The sequence below is a fragment of the Gymnoscopelus microlampas genome, assembly GCF_963454915.1.
Source record: "Gymnoscopelus microlampas genome assembly, chromosome: 3".
NCBI lineage: Eukaryota > Metazoa > Chordata > Actinopteri > Myctophiformes > Myctophidae > Gymnoscopelus > Gymnoscopelus microlampas.
This window is the reverse complement of record NC_139940.1, coordinates 52367034-52380357: the sequence shown is the minus strand read 5'-3', so window position 1 is coordinate 52380357 and position 13324 is coordinate 52367034. Positions and strand designations below refer to the sequence as shown.

General features: G+C 39.8%; 1 protein-coding gene across 1 annotated transcript in view; it reads left to right on the top strand.

The window, feature by feature from the left end:
• Positions 1–5322: 5322 nt before the first annotated feature.
• Positions 5323–13324, top strand: part of LOC311038862 (uncharacterized protein) — a 59416-nt gene continuing 51414 nt past the window's right edge. Inside the window, exon 1 of the mRNA XM_084048478.1 lies at positions 5323–5722. The gene's annotated coding sequence lies outside the window, so the exon portion shown is untranslated. The remainder of the gene's footprint in view (positions 5723–13324) is intronic.

The window sequence follows — 13324 nt, the reverse complement described above, 5'->3', positions numbered from 1 at the left end:
GAACAACATCAAGAAGGGGTTACGTCACGTGGTGTTTACTTCCAGGTCTGTCCGTGTCAAGGAGTATGTCGAAGAAGGAGAGGTTCCATAAAAAATAAATACCATACATTTCATTAATAATAATAATAATAATAATAATAATATTAATAATGATAATAACAATAAAAACGACAATAACAAAACAACAATAATAATAATAATTATTATTATTATTATCATTATTATTATTAATAATAATAATAATAATAGATCGGGGGGATGACTTATTTTATTTCCCTGGGCCATTTATTTGACAAAGCTCGCAAGAATTAAAGCATCCTCCGGCCGGTGCCATCTAGAATTATATTCACATCTCCTTCTTCAATGTACTCTTTGGTTTCTGTGTAGCAACACCATGCACAGTTCAATTTGTTATAAGATGCAAATCAGTACTCATTTTAATTTAATTTATAAAAAGTTATTTAAACCAATCTGTATGTGTATGGCTGTGTTACTACAATATAATTAGTACATCTGTAGATTGGAGGCAGTGGTGTAAAGTAACTAAGTACATTTACTCAAGTACTGTACTTAAGCTTGAAGATCTGCTATTTTCAAAAGATTTCTGCATAATGAGTACTTTCTACTTTTGGTACTTTGAGTACATTTTGATACCAATATTTTTTTTTACTCAAGTAAATTTTGAATTCCGGACTTTTACTTGTAACGGAGTATTTCTACATTGCAGTATTGATACTTTTACAAGAAAGATGTGAGTCATTTTTCCACCACTGATTGGAGGTGGTCTACTTTTCCATTGACACATTTAAGTCAGAACCCCAGGCCAAGGAAAACATACTGTAGCCTGCTAAAATAGTGCTTTCTTTCAAGCATGGCCTACACTTTGGATTAGTCACAAATAGGCTCTATGCACAACAGCCATATTGGGAATGAATTGGGCCCCTTTCTTACATCCTTCACAGGTGTTGCCAATAATACTAATGAAGGCTCTGTTCCATTCTGGTCAAACATTGCATGTTGGCTCATTGGGAACACTAGTGGGTCTCAAAGTGTGGTCCAGGGACCCTCGTGGTACCTTGAGGGGGTGTAACTCTGAGAGTTATGGGGGTCATTGAAATCAAAAAGGTTTGAGAACCACTGTGCTACACTAAATGGAACGGAGCCTTCATTAGTATCATTGGTAACACCTGTGAAGGAAGCAAGGAAGGGGCCCAATTTCTGTCCAATATGGCTTCTGTGCATAGAGCCTATTACAATACAAATGAAATACCTATGGTTCACAGTACACCTGTCCATGTGCATAATATCTATAACATTGTTATTACTATAGCATTTGAATGAAGCTTAAAGTGTAATATGCTGATTCAGGGAGAAATGTGTCTTTTAAAGCACTGAAGAGAAGATAGTTGCACAATAATAATAATATATAATATAACAGGACTATTAGATTGTCCTGTTGATCCTAAATAACTGTAATAATCCCTGTAATTACATCATATTAGGTCTTAAATGTGTGTTTCCTCTATTCTTCTGCACTACTAATTTATTACTTCATTACTTCTACTTTATTATTGCTATGCTACTGCTGCAGTAACAGTAATAGAAGTAATAAAGTAGTAGCACTGCTAGATAGTAGTAGTAGTAGTAGGCTAGTAGTAGAAGTAGTAGTAGTAACAACAACAATAATAATAATAATAATAATAATAATAATAATAGGCCTAATAATAATAATAATAGGCCTAATAATAATAATAGGCCTAATCATAATAATAATAGGCCTAATAATAATAGGCTAATAAATAACTAATACATCAATTGCTGTGAGTTTTGACAATATTTTTATATGTAACCAGTCCAGAACATAAACAGAACCAGTACTGCGCTCTTTTTTGCCGCGCGACACCGTCCGGCGACCGAGCATAAATTTAAGCGGTAGTGTGTGCAGTCAGTGTTGCCATGTCCGCTTATTATAAGTGACTTTCTGTGAAGTTACTTGTAAATATTGGTATTTGCGGGTTGCAGTTTTTTTGGGGCTTGTTTCTAAAGTGTAGTTCCTTATTTTGGCTTGTTTCCTAATCCTACTGTTGTTTAAACCAGTGTTCTCAAACATTTTCATGTCAAGGACCCCCAAATTAATGTGTTTGTCTGCAGACACCCATCTGAGAAAGTATTTTATGCCAAGGGACCCCCTTACAAGATTTGTGTTAAAATGTTTTAAGAATAATCCATATTTTTTTTTAAAATCTTCAAGATTTTTTCGCAACACGTTGTGAGCTTGTAGATCGGATATTTTCAAACCGCCGTAGCCAGGTCCCTAATTTTGGGCTTGTTTTCCTAGACCTGGTTTCTCTCACAAAATATGGCAACACTGGTAGTGTGTTTGTGGAACATGAGGAAAAAAATGGCCACGACGGAGAAAGACAACATTCCTGCACATGAACTCCTGTCCCCTCTCTGTAGCCTTATATGCATGTCACACTGTTTAACACACGCGCACTCACCATAGACATCATTATAAATAAGAGTTATCATTATTATTATACATAATATCGTATCATACGACATGTGGGTCGACTTGAGAGACATATTAATAAGACGCATCACGCACGGAGAGGCTACGACGACATAACTTTCACCCAGTGTTGCCAGGTTTTGCGAGAGAAACAAGCAAAACAACCAGGTCTAGGATAACAAGCCCAAAAGAAGCACTAGGCCATTATGAGCACTTTAAACCTCTATACATTGAAAATAGCCTATCTACAAACTCACAACTTGTTGCGATGTGAATGAACAAATACGTATTAATATGGGGGTCCATGACATGAAAATATTTGAGAACCACTGTTTTAAACAACATTAGGAAACAAGCCCAAATAAAGCAACTACACTTTAGCAACTACACCCCCCAAAAAAAACGCAACCCGCAACTACCAATTATTTTCAAGCAAATTTACATAAAACAAGCCCAAAGTCACTTATAATAAGCGGACATGGCAACACTGGTAGCGAGCAGCAGCAGGCAGCAAAATAACACCTCCTCCACCTCCTCCAAATTCAATTCAAAGGACCTTTATTGGCATGAGAAAAACATACGTTTACATTGCCAAAGCAAAGTGTCAAAATATAAAACAAGTAAAAACTAAGAGAAGCATGTAGGGTACAATTGAAGGGAATACAGCAATGTGTTTATGTCACATTGCAACTTGGGAAAAACTGGCTTCTAAAACCACAAATGTTCATTTGCTGTTATAAATAGCTGTCTGTCTGTCTGTCTGTCTGTCTGTCTGTCTGTCTGTCTGTCTGTCTGTCTGTCTATTTATTTATCTATCTATTTCATTATTATTATTATCATCATCATCATCATCATTATTATTATTGTTATTATTACCATTATCCATTTTCTATTTAGGCTAGGGTAGCTTGGTGTAAAGCTTTTTGAAAGAAATTGCAGCAGTTTTTCAGGATTTTGCAGTCACTTAATTGGTATGCATACAACTTTTTGGGACAAACAGCAGCAATGTGTCAATGGCAATAAAAAAATAGTGTACAAAAAGCATCAGTTTCCCCAAAACCCGTCCGCCTCCCCCTCATTCCTCCTCCACGACCTCCTCCTCCTCCTCCTCCTCCTCCTCACTGTACCAACTCCGCCACCTAGCTGTAGCAGCGCCCAAATAGAGCAGGGTTGCCATGTCTGCTTATTATAAGCACCTTGTGCTTGTCTTTCTATAAAGTTGCTTGTAAATATTGTTTTTGTTTTTTTGCCTTGTTTCTAAAGTGTAGTTGTTTATTTTGGCTTGTTTCTACAGTGTAGTTGTTTATTTGGGCTTGTTTGTTGTTTATTTGGGCTTGTTTCTACAGTGTAGTTGTTTATTTGGGCTTGTTTGTTGTTTATTTGGGCGTGTTTCTATAAAGTGTAGTTGTTTATTTGGGCTTGTTTCTAAAATGTAGTTGTTTATTTGGACTTGTTTCTAAAGGCTAGTTACTTATTTGGGCTTGTTTCTAAAGGCTAGTTACTATTTGGGTTGTTTCTAAGGGGTATAGTTACTTATTGGGCTTGTTTGTTTCTAAAGGGTAGTTACTTATTTGGGCTTGTTTCAAAAGTATAGTTGCTATATGGGCTTGTTTCTAAAGTATAGTTGCTATATGGGCTTGTTTCTAAAGTGTAGTTGCTATATGGGCTTGTTTCTAAAGTATAGTTGCTATATGGGCTTGTTTCTAAAGTGTAGTTGCTATATGGGCTTGTTTCTAAAGTATAGTTGATATGGGCTTGTTTCTAAGTTGCTATATGGGCTTGCTTCTAAAGTATAGTTGCTATATGGGCTTGTTTCTAAAGTGTAGTTGCTATATGGGCTTGTTTCTAAGTATAGTTTCTATATGGGCTTGTTTCTAAAGTGTAGTTGCTATTTGGGCTTGTTTCTAAAGTATAGTTGCTATATGGGCTTGTTTCTAAAGTGTAGTTGCTATATGGGCTTGTTTCTAAAGTATAGTTGCTATGGGCTTGTTTCTAAAGTATAGTTGCTATATGGGCTTGTTTCTAAAGTGTAGTTGCTATTTGGGCTTGTTTGTGAAGTGTAGTTGCTTTATTTGGGCTTGTTTCTAAAGTGTATAGTTCCTTTATTTGGGCTTGTTTCCTAATGTTGTTTAAACCATGTATGTGGTTCCCTTCTCAAACATTTTCATTACCTTTTTTCCTCCCCAAGGTTTATCCCCATTTTTCTTTGTTGAAAGCAGATCTTCAAGCTCACAACTCTATTTTCAAATAGCCACCATAGCCTAGTCCAGTGGTTCCAAAACTTTTAAGCTCAAGACCCAAAAGAGAAATTTGACATTTGCCCAGGACCAAAACTAGTGAAAATAGCAGATCCACAAGCTCACAACGCATGGCTTCGCATTGCAAGCTTATGGATTGGATATTTGCACTACTTCTTAAAGATTTTTAAAATGTATTTATGGAAATTATTAGACTTTTTAATTTCATTTACTTACTGCTTTTGAAAAAAAAAATGGAATTGTTTTTATTTGATGAAAAGTTGTGATTTTCTTCGTTGAAAGATTTTTTTTAAATCTTTTGAAATATATATATATTTTTTAAACATGGGTCCAGACTAGCCCTGGTCCAGAGAGTTAGTGAACTCACTAGCGCTCTGGACCAGGGCTAGGTCCAGACCCACTGTTTGGGAAACAGACGTGGCCTAGTCGCTTCCTTTGGGCTTGTTTTCCTAGTCTAGACCTGGTTGCTTGTTTCTCTCGCAAAACCTGGCAACGCTGGAGCGAGAGCCTCCACACTCCAGTCTCTCTCTCCCATCGAGTTATAATGCTCGCTCTCCCCCGCTTATGAAAACATAGCCGCGCCAATGTTGTTGCGCGACCCCGGCTGACGACGAGCAGGAGGAGGAGTGCGTGCGTGGTGGTGGTGGTGGTGGTGGTGTGGATCTCCAGGAGGTGGATGTTCTTACACACTTATGTAATCACCTCCAAAAAAACTAAACAAGGGGGGGGGATCAGCGTGAAAGGAAGCGGGATCCGGAGCGGGACAGTCAGTGAAAAACGCAGCGTTCTTGCGTTTCCCAAAAAACAAGAACGCGTGACATAGATGTCAAAAAGAGCCTACAACAACGCACTTTGGGGTTTGTTGCGGTGGGACGCGCTCGCGCTCTCGGTCCTCTCTCGCTCTCTCTCTCTCTCTCCAAGTGTGTGTCGGTGTCTCTCGCCCTCTCTCGGGGTAAGTAGCCTGCTATACGTAGCCCTTATTACAGAATGTCATGGCAGATCAGAGTGGTATTAATGTTTTTTTTTGCAAGGCCCCTGACATCACCAGCAGCACGGTACGGTACGGTGGCGGACGGTGGTCAGGAAATGGAGAGCCCCGCGTCTCTCTCTCCCTCGAAAACGGTTCTCCTTCTATGCTCTCTCTCTCTCTCTCTCTCTCTCTCTCTCTCTCTCTCTCTCTCTCTCTCTCTCTCTCTCTCTCTCTCTCTCTCCCCGTGTGTCGCTGTTCGTTCTGTGGGGGAAGAAGCATGGAGGAATATTTATGATTTGGAAATGTTGCTGACAGCAGCATTAAGCGGTGGCAGAGGACAGATTGGAGAGAGGAGAGGAGAGGAAAGAAATACAGGAGAGGAGAGGAGAGAAATAGAGCAGGGGAGACCAGATGAGAGAAATAGAGGAGAGGAGAGAAATAGAGGAGATGAGAGGAGAGAAATAGGGGAGAGAAGAGGAGAGAAATAGAGGAAAGGAGAGGAGAGGAGAGAAATAGAGGAAAGGAGAGGAGAGAAATAGAGGAAAGAAGAGGAGAGGAGAGAAATAGAGGAAAGAAGAGGAGAGGAGAGAAATAGAGGAAAGGAGAGAAATAGAGGAAAGAAGAGGAGAGGAGAGAAATAGAGGAAAGGAGAGGAGAGGAGAGAAATAGAGGAAAGGAGAGAAATAGAGGAAAGAAGAGGAGAGGAGAGAAATAGAGGAAAGGAGAGGAGACAAATAGAGGAATGAAGAGGAGAGGAGAGGAGAGAAATAGAGGAAAGAAGAGGAGAGGAGAGAAATAGAGGAAAGAAGAGGAGAGGAGAGAAATAGAGGAAAGAAGAGGAGAGGAGAGAAATAGAGGAAAGGAGAGAAATAGAGGAAAGAAGAGGAGAGGAGAGAAATAGAGGAAAGGAGAGGAGACAAATAGAGGAATGAAGAGGAGAGGAGAGGAGAGAAATAGAGGAAAGGAAAGGAGAGAAATAGAGGAAAGAAGAGGAGAGGAGAGAAATTGAGGGGGAGAGGAGAGCGGCTCACCTTCACCCCCCCCCAAAAAAACTCAAAATAGATTCTGATTCTGAACTATAATCTTCACCTTCATCTTCCATGCTGTATAGTTGCTGCCTGTTTCATGACAAACTAAACGGGGAGCATGTATTTTTATGACGGATAAATGAATGACAACAACAGCAGCACGTGTGTGTGTGTGTGTGTGTGTGTGTGTGTGTGTGTGTGTGTGTGTGTGTGTGTGTGTGTGTGTGTGTGTGTGTGTGTGTGTGTGTGTGTGTGTGTGTGCGTGCGTGTGCGTGCGTGGCCGTTTTCAAAGTGCGCAGGCAGGGCGTCATGCGAACAGTCTTGTAATGCTTTGCAGTCGTTATTTTCTGAAAGGTGCGCAAAGTCATTAAGGAGAAGGGAGAGCTCCGGGTTGTTGACGTGCATGCCTTTGCCAGGCTGGATCACTGATTGGCCGCTCTGAGAAACACACACACACACACACACACACACACACACACACACACACACACACACACACACACACACACACACACACATGCACTACCCATTATACTGTATCTACAGTAGCTCTGTCAAAGCCGTGACCTGAGTACACAATGTACGACCAGCCAGTTCATGCATTAACCCTGGCTATAGGAGGGAGTATGTGTGTGTCTGTCTGTTTGTCTGTCTGTCTGTCTGCCTGCCTGCCTGTCTGTCTGTCTGTCTGTGGAATGAGAGAGCAAGATGCTTATGTGAGAAACTTCCACCCTTGTACCATGTGGAGATCACACAGTCAGTGTTCAGAGGAGCCATCCCAAACATCACATCACCTGACATCATCTTCATCATATCACATGATTGCATCATCGCATTATTCATTGCATCATACCACATCATCACATCACAGCGTTGTATCATAATGCATCGCATCATGGCATTTTGATCAGTTAAGGTTCACTTTATTTGCCTCCCGTGGGAGAATTGTGTCTCGGAGTGATATACTATTATCGTCTCTGTCGGGTGGGAACCTCATATGTCCAAAACTGTTACTTTTCAGGATTCAAATTTAAAAAATAGCAAGAGTAGCAGATCAACAAGCTCAAAATGCGTTGCTTTGCGCCGTGTTTCGAGCTTGTAGATCTGCTATTCTTGTGTGACGTTGTAGTGTGATCAAGTAGGGCGTCCATTTACGAAAACACACAAAAAGTTAGAATATGGAGATTTCTGCCCGACAGCAACGATGTAAGCTGCATACATACAGGCATAGGACAATACATTAAAACACAGTGTGTAGGATACATGTGCAGACACCTATCAAGGTGAGGTAGTGACTCACAGATCATCAGTTGCTGTGTCCTGAATAGGTGTTTCCTATTAAGGAGATAGGTGTTTAACTTTCTTAATTGCTTTCTGAATTCAATTGTCCTGTTATAACCTTATTATTATTTTTGCTTAATGTTTTACGTAAAGCACATTTGAATTGCCTTGTTGTTGAAATGTGCTGTGCAGACACATTTGCCTTGCCCTCAGAATCAGAATCAGTTTTATTTGTCACATCACAGTTTACAGGTGTAACGCAGTGGGTGTAATGCTTTTTTTTCGTGTGCTCCATCGTTTTGTTGTGTTCCGTTTAGAAGAGAGAGGGTAGAGTGAGAGTAAAGTGAAAGAGATAGAAAACAGGGTAAATAGAACAAATAAAGATAGTAAGATACAGATTGATAGCGTACTGTATTTAAAAGCTGGCCATTCATGATATTTAGACCATTAGCATCAGGTGTGTATATGTTGTTTTAGAAACATTAGCATCCTATGCAGGTGTGTATACATGTTCTTTTAGAAACATTAGCATCCTATGCAGGTGTGTACATGTTCTTTTAGAAACAGCATCATATGCAGGTGTGTACATGTTCTTTTAGAAACATTAGCATCATATGCAGGCAGTGGTGGAAAAGTACTCAAATGTTTTACTTAAGTAAAAGTATCAATACTGCAACGTAGAAGTCCGGAATAAAAAACAACTTGAGAAAAAGTACAAAAGTATTGGTATCAAAATGTACTTAAAGTACCAAAAGTAAAAGTACTAAAGTGTTTGAAAATAGCCTAGACATAAAATAAGGCTAAAGTGGTTGATGTATGTTTTATAATGTAATCATTAATATCTGCAAAGTAACTAGTAATAACTAAAGTTTTCAAATAATTGTAGTGGATTAAAAGTACAGAATTTTGCCTCTGAGATGTAGTGGAGTAGAAGTAAAAGTATGGACAATTGGAAATACTCCAGTATAGTAAAAGTACCTCAAAATTGTATTTAAGTACAGTACTTAGCATTAGCATCCTATGCAGGTGTGTATATATGTGCTTTTAGAAACATTAGCATCCTATGCAGGTGTGTGTACATGTTCTTTTAGAAACATTAGCATCCTATGCAGGTGTGTACATGTGCTTTTAGAAACATTAGCATCATATACAGGTGTGTGTGCATGTTCTTATAGAAACATTAGCATCCTATGCAGGTGTGTGTACATGTGCTTTTAGAAACATTAGCATCCTATGCAGGTGTGTGTGCATGTTCTTTTAGAAACAGGTGTGTGCATAATGTGAAGCCACAAGGATGCCAAAAAAGTAGCAGTGGGTCAATATTTTTAGAGGCGCTGTTTCAAAGCAAGCAATGGCCAAAGCAAGCAAAGGCCTTGCCTTGCCATTGCATCATACACCATCCTCGCATCATATAATATCATCATCATATTTCACGTCATCTTATTACAACATAGCTTAGAATAATATATATCACAATTACGCCTTAGTGTCTATACCAGGATCAGTATATACCAGTTGCTATGCTCATGCAGCTTACGTATAACCTCATGTATATGGATGGATATGCTTGTGTGTGAATGTACTACTTTGTTTTCGATTCTTTCTTTTCCTCCTTGCCCCCCCCTGTCCCCCTCCCTCTCTCTCTTCTTTCCTTCTTTCTGGAAACAACAAAAACGATTGAGCTTGCACGAATAAACGTTCACCCACTGTTTTACACCTTTAAACCTGTGATTTGACAATAGCGTCTGATTCTGAATAACACAGCATAAAACCGCAATGTAACATAACGTATAGCAAACATATCATCTAAATTACAAAAAAAACACCAATAGTTACAAGGTTTCTGCCCTACAGCAACACTATGTACAGTATACTGTAAGATTAACAACAACATATAACACCAACATTACTGTGCATTACATTACATGACATAATCATTATAACATCGCATTACAGCTGACCCGGCCGAGACGGACATTGGTTATGGCTGGATAGTATGGAAACGAGAGAAACTATTACCGTGATTTGATCCTTTTGCTTTATGCTGTGAAATCCACCTCGACAGACATGACGAGTCATCATCTCTGCCAGCAGGGGAGTAATATCTGCTGGTAATGCTGGTATAATATTGAGTTATGGTTTTAGAGGTACTGTACCAGGGTTATTAGCGTTGTGCTTTTTACTGATAGGAGCTGGGTGGGTGGGTCCTTTTAGCTTTTAAACGCCTGCTGTTGGCAGAGGAAGGCCATGTTCATTGTCACTTTGATTTAGAGTTATAGGATTACAGTTGGATGTTCTATTGCCGGTTATAGAGGCAAAGTTGAGGTTCTATTGTAACTTTACTATAGAGTTACAGAGTTAGGTTCTATTGCAACTTTACTATATAGCTACAGAGTTTGGTTCTATTGTAACTTTACTATATACAGTAGCTACAGAGTTTGGTTCTATTGTAACTTTACTATATAGCTACAGAGTTTGGTTCTATTGTAACTTTACTATATAGCTACAGAGTTTGGTTCTATTGTAACTTTACTATATACAGTAGCTACAGAGTTTGGTTCTATTGTAACTGTACTATAGAGTAGGGGTGGGACGATTATGGATTTTGATGGTACGATTATAGTGAGAGAAATAACCACGGTTTCACGATTATCACGATTATTACACATTCATTTATTCCACAAAGCATTTGTAAATGACAGATTCTAGTATATTTTCCCCACAACCAGTTGCTGCCATTCCAAAGACAAATAATTGCAGTAGCCAAATAATACATACAAAATAGTGAATACAAATAAACCTCTTTATCCTCTAAATCTCTTAGGAAGTAAATAAAAGCCACATAAACATCATGAAGGCCCTCTGTTAGCGAGCCTCTGCAACTGTATTCCAAAATAATATGTTCGGTTCTACATTTCTTCTGGACCCGAGTAGAGAATTATTATAACAGTATAATTCTGTAATTAGGATTATGCTGAGCTCTACGATTAATAGTTAATAGTAAAAGTGGTTAATAGTCCCAACCCTACTATATAGTTACAGAGTTTGGTTCTATTCTTACTTTACTCAAGAATGAAGAGTCAACTTCACTGTCACATCACAGGTTTACAGGTGTAAAGACGTGGGTGAAAATGTGTTTTTGTGCATGATCCAACCATCATTCATTGTTTTCAGCAAAGAAAAAAGGGGGGACAGAGAGACAGAGAGCAAGGGAGTACAATATCTACATATATACACATAGCATAACAAGCGTCAGGTATGTACGTGAGGTCAGACGGAAGGTGCAACTGTCTAGAGTACTTTTTTTTTAACGTTTACAACAAATCTCTTCGCCAAAAGACCAATAAGAGGTCGTTTGGCTTTATGTAGATTGGCTATTTTTGGCTAACGTTCCCCCCAGAATAGCTGGATGCCGGCGTTCAAGTGGTTAAAGTTGAGGTTCTATTGATTTGTGTTCTGTTCTTTCATCTATGAATTTAAAACCATACAATTGCAGTGACATCAGTCAATAGATGTTAATCACAAATCATCTGAACCCAGACAGACATCTTGAAATCATGTTAACATGTTCACCCAGCGCAGACAAACACAGAAACTTTACATGTTTACATTTTGAAGATAGAAATAGGACATTATAAGAAGCGTTAGAGCTCACAGCACTAAACCCATTGTTAAATGACTACAGTACAGTACAGTACAGTACAGCTTTAATTATTTTCTGTCGATCGGCTAATCGGTTACTCAATGAATCATTTCAGCCTTCGTTTAGCCTGTCAGAGGAAAAGCAGAGCTGTCTTTAGGGCTGTCGATTGTAACATTGTGCATTTGACACTGAGACGTGCTCGTGTGTGTGCGCGCGCGCGCGTGTGTGTGCGTGCGTGCGTGCGTGCGTGTGTGTGTGTGTGTGTGTGTGTGTGTGTTTGTGTGTGTGTTTTTACGGTAACTCTTCTGACTCATATTGCTCCTCACAAACCCCCCAGTATGAGTGAGTGCGTGGGTGTGTGTGTGTGTGTGTGTGTGTGTGTGTGTGTGTGTGTGTGTGTGTGTGTGTGTGTGTGTGTGTGTGTGTGTGTGTGTATGTGGGTCAGTGTGCGGCAGCAGAATGAGTGTGTATGTCGTCCAGGTGGATGCAGGATGTGAGACATTAGTCTCATATCATCTGGTTCACAGTTGCTACCTCGTTATCTGATTCTGTGTGTTTTCACGTCTTCCTCCTCACACTGTAAAGCCAACTGGTTCACTTAAAGCTGCACCATGTATGTAACTGTCCTCTTACCCTGGATTTTAACCTGTTTTCCTGCGCAAGTGCTGAAATGTTTTACCATTGAGCTGAATAGAGCCGGCCTGCTTGCTCAGGGGATGAATTGAATCTCGACCATCGGGTCAAAAGATGACCTTTGACACGATCCAAATGTCTCAATAGAAGAGCAGGGAGACAAAACCCCAATTGTATAAGTTATATTGTTTTAACATACTCTACCATACAGATTGGACACAATTACATTTTATTATTTAAAAAAAGCTTTAATTGTGTATTATCGTTATTATTATTATTTTCTTTTTTTGGGGGGTGGTTTCCCTGCTCTTACATAACAGCAGGCGTTGAGAGGAACACATGTTGGCTTGATTTGAGTAATGTCTGTATGCAGAGCTACCACGAGGACAGGCAGACAGACAGACAGGCAGGCAGGCAGACAGACAGAAAGACCGTCAGACAGACAGAAAGACCGGCAGACAGACAGACAGACAGGCAGGCAGAAAGACCGGCAGACAGACAGACAGGCAGACGGTGGGTGTGTTCCAGCTCACATTAAAAGAACATTTACAATGGAGGTCAATGAAAAGCTTTCCTTCACTGCAGAGAGGAAGCCAAGGAATTCACCCTGCCTCCCTTCCAAAAATAAGTTTTACCCTTTCTCCTAAAGATCTGTGTTACCAAGAGAGGAGGAGGAGGAGGAGGAGGGGGGAGGGGGGAGGAAGAGGGTCGGAACGTTGAATGGAGGGAGTTTTTGGAGAAAAGGAAAAAAGAAGGGAGGGGTATGAGAGGAAATATGTTTGTGATTAACATGTTGTAGCTCACTTTTACTGTGTGGTCTGCACTAAGAGAGAGAGAGAGACACACACACACACACACACACACACACACACACACACACACACACACACACACACACACACAGACACACACACACACACACACACACACACACACACACACACACACACACACACACACACACACACACACACACACACACACACACACACACACACA